The sequence below is a fragment of the Hylobates moloch genome, unplaced genomic scaffold (assembly GCF_009828535.3).
Source record: "Hylobates moloch isolate HMO894 unplaced genomic scaffold, HMol_V3 SCAFFOLD_8741, whole genome shotgun sequence".
Taxonomy (NCBI): Eukaryota; Metazoa; Chordata; class Mammalia; order Primates; family Hylobatidae; genus Hylobates; species Hylobates moloch.
Window position 1 is genome coordinate 1 of NW_026661016.1, and position 2,889 is coordinate 2,889.

The following is a 2,889-nucleotide window of genomic DNA, read 5'->3' on the forward strand; positions in this document are numbered from 1 at the left end:
CACCCAAAGAATGGGACGTTTCCTCGAAGAGAAAAGACGGGGGACTCGCTCGGGTTGCTGTCTGGTTTTCACCCTCGTGGTTTACAGACCACACCTCCCCAGGCCAGGCTGAGCCCTGCAGCGGAGTGCCAGGGCGTCAGCCCCGACCACAGAGGAGCCACACTCTACGACTAAAGCGTGATTTCGGATTCCACGTCGCTCGGCCCTCTGCAAGGGGGCCAGTCGCTCACGTCTCTCCGGCCCCCCGAAAGGCTGACCATGTTGACTGTTTGCTTCTGGAGCCCTGCGGGCACCCAGACACCTCCAGGGAATGGTGGAAGACCAGCATCCTGTCTTCGCCCTCCTTGCCGGCCTCCAAACCGGCCACACTGAAGACTCCCCATGTTGCGGGACACGGGAATCCATCGTCAGGACACCACGCCGGGGACGTATCTCGTCTCTGGGGTTTCACTCTGGTCTTCGACCTGGAAATGAACGGGAGCCACACACCTGCGTGTGTGAGACTGTCGTGGCAACGGCGACTCCCACAGGCATTGGGTGTCTTCACGCAGAAGGGGGCCCGGAAACTCAAGACTCTCCCGGAGGTTCGGTTCCACACTCCACTAAACCCTTCCGGGCTGGTTTCTCCCTGCCGAAGACGCGTGGGAGCACAGGGAGTGGCTTCCAGTAGCCGCGGGATTCCTGCAGAGGTCCGGAGAGCCAGCCCCCGCCCGAAACCCACGCCCCTCACCCCTTCCCCCTCTCCCCCTTCCGCTTCATCTCTCTGGCCTCTGGCCACACTCCCCCACCACCCACCACCCCACGCCCCAGGCCTCAGTGCCCTGGGGCCCCTCGGAGGGTGAGGGAGGGCTATCCCAGAGCTCAGCGGCAGGCAAGAAGGGGTGGAGCCTGCCTGCCTGTGGGCCCTCATAAGAGCCGCTGGCTGTCCATGCCGGCCTCCCGGCTGGACCTGAACGCAGTGCGAAGGCCGGCTGCGCAGCAGGGGAGCCCTAGGGCCTCTCTCTCCCCGGGTCCGTCCGTGAAATTCCGGCTGGGGCTCCCCGCGATGGCTCTCCCGACACCTTCGGACAGCACCCTCCCCACGGAAGCCCGAGGATGGGGAAGGCGCAGGAAACTCGTCTGGACCCCGAGCCAAATCTAGGCCCTGAGAGCCTGCTTTGAGCAGAATCCATACCCGGGTATCGCCAGTAGAGAACGGCTGGCACAGGCCATCGGCGTTCCGGAGCCCAGTGTCCAGATTTGGTTTCAAAATGAGAGGTCACGCCACCTGAAGCAGCACCAGCCGGAATCTCGGCCCTGGCCGGGGAGACGCGGCCCACAAGAAGGCAGGAGAAAGCAGACCCCCGTCACCCCAGCCCAGACTGCCCGGCTGGTCTTAGCCTTTGAGAAGGATCACTTTCCTGGCATCGCCACCAGGGAAGTACTGGCCAGAGAGACGGGCCTCCCGGAGTCCAGGATTCACATCTGGTTTCAGATCCGATGGGCCAGGCACATGGTACAGGGTGGCAGGGCACCGGCGCACACAGGTGGCCTGTGCAACGCAGCCCCCGGCGCGTGACAACTTGCTCCCTGGTCAGTCGCCCCGTCAGGCGGGTATTTCGCCTACGCCGCCCTGGCTCCCCTGGAAGGGGAGCTCTCCCACACTCAGACGACTCGGTGGCCTCCGCACCCCCCGAGCAAATGCCCGGAGGACCGGGACCCGCAGCGCAATGGACTGCCGGGCCCTGGCGCGGTGGGACAGCCAGGCCCCGCTCAAGCTCGGCCACAGGGCCGAGGTGTGCTTGCGCGAACCATGTCCCTGGCCAGTCCGTGGTGGGGCTGGGGCCAGGGGCCCCAGGTGGCTGTGGCGGCGTGGGAACCCCGAGCCGGGGCAGCTCCAGCTGCCCAGCCCGGGACCCCGGAGTGCTCCGCGCGGCCGGAGCAGTTGCAAGCCGTCCGGCGCCCTCCACACTGCCCCAGGAGCGCGGGCGCTGGTCTGCTCTCCCCACCGGCCTGCTGCTGGATGAGCTCCTGGCGTTCCCAGAGTTTCTGCAGCAGGCGCAACCTTTCTTAGAAACCGAGGCCCCGGGGGAGCTGAAGAACTTGGAAGAGCCCGCCTGGCTGGAACCACTCCTCAGCGAGGAAGAATACCGGGCTCTGCTGGAGGAGCTTTAGGACGTGGGGTGGGGACGGGGTCGGGGCAGGGCGTTGGCTTCTCTTTCGCGTGGAACCCCAGGCTTGGCAAGGAGGGGCGTGTCTTCCCTCCGGGCTGACCCGCCTGGGATTCCTGCCTTCTAGGTCTCGGCCTGGTGAGAGACTCCGCACAACGGAGAACTGCCATTCTTTCCCAGGCTTCCCAGGGATCCTGGAGACGGAGCCAGCCCAGGTATCAGTAGGTGGGCAGTCCGCCGCGCAGGCGCGGGTTTGCGGGCAGCCACCTGGCCTCCTCTGGGAGCAGCAGGGGTAGAGCTCTCTTGACTGACCACCACCCCACCCCCACCTGAACACCAGCTACCCCCCGCCCCCACCCCGGCAATATGCGTCCTCCCACGGGCTGGGTGGAGACCCCCGTCCCGCGAAACACCGGGCCAGGGAACCGTCCAGGTCTACTCTCCCTCCCGGGGCTCGCCCCCTCTGCGCCTCCGCTCCGCCGTCGCTTGCCCACCGTTGCCTCTGCAGCCTCCCAGTTGCCACCATGGAGCGCCTGGCGGCTAAACGCAGACCACAGACCCCAGGCACACCGGGGATGCTGACCCTTCCAGACCGGAGGGAAGGCAGGTTCAGATGGAGAGAGGAACGGGAGACCTAGAGGGACGGAAGGATGGGCGGAGGGACGTTGGAAGGGAGGGAGAGAGGGACAGAGGGAGAGAGGGAGGCAGTGAGGAACGGAGGGAATGACAACAGAGCGAC

At 66.1% G+C, this 2,889-nt stretch overlaps 1 pseudogene; it reads left to right on the forward strand.

Annotated features, from left to right (window-relative positions):
• Nucleotides 1-988: 988 nt before the first annotated feature.
• On the forward strand, nt 989-2,154 carry LOC116465722 (double homeobox protein 4-like protein 4; annotated as a pseudogene).
• Nucleotides 2,155-2,889: the final 735 nt, after the last annotated feature.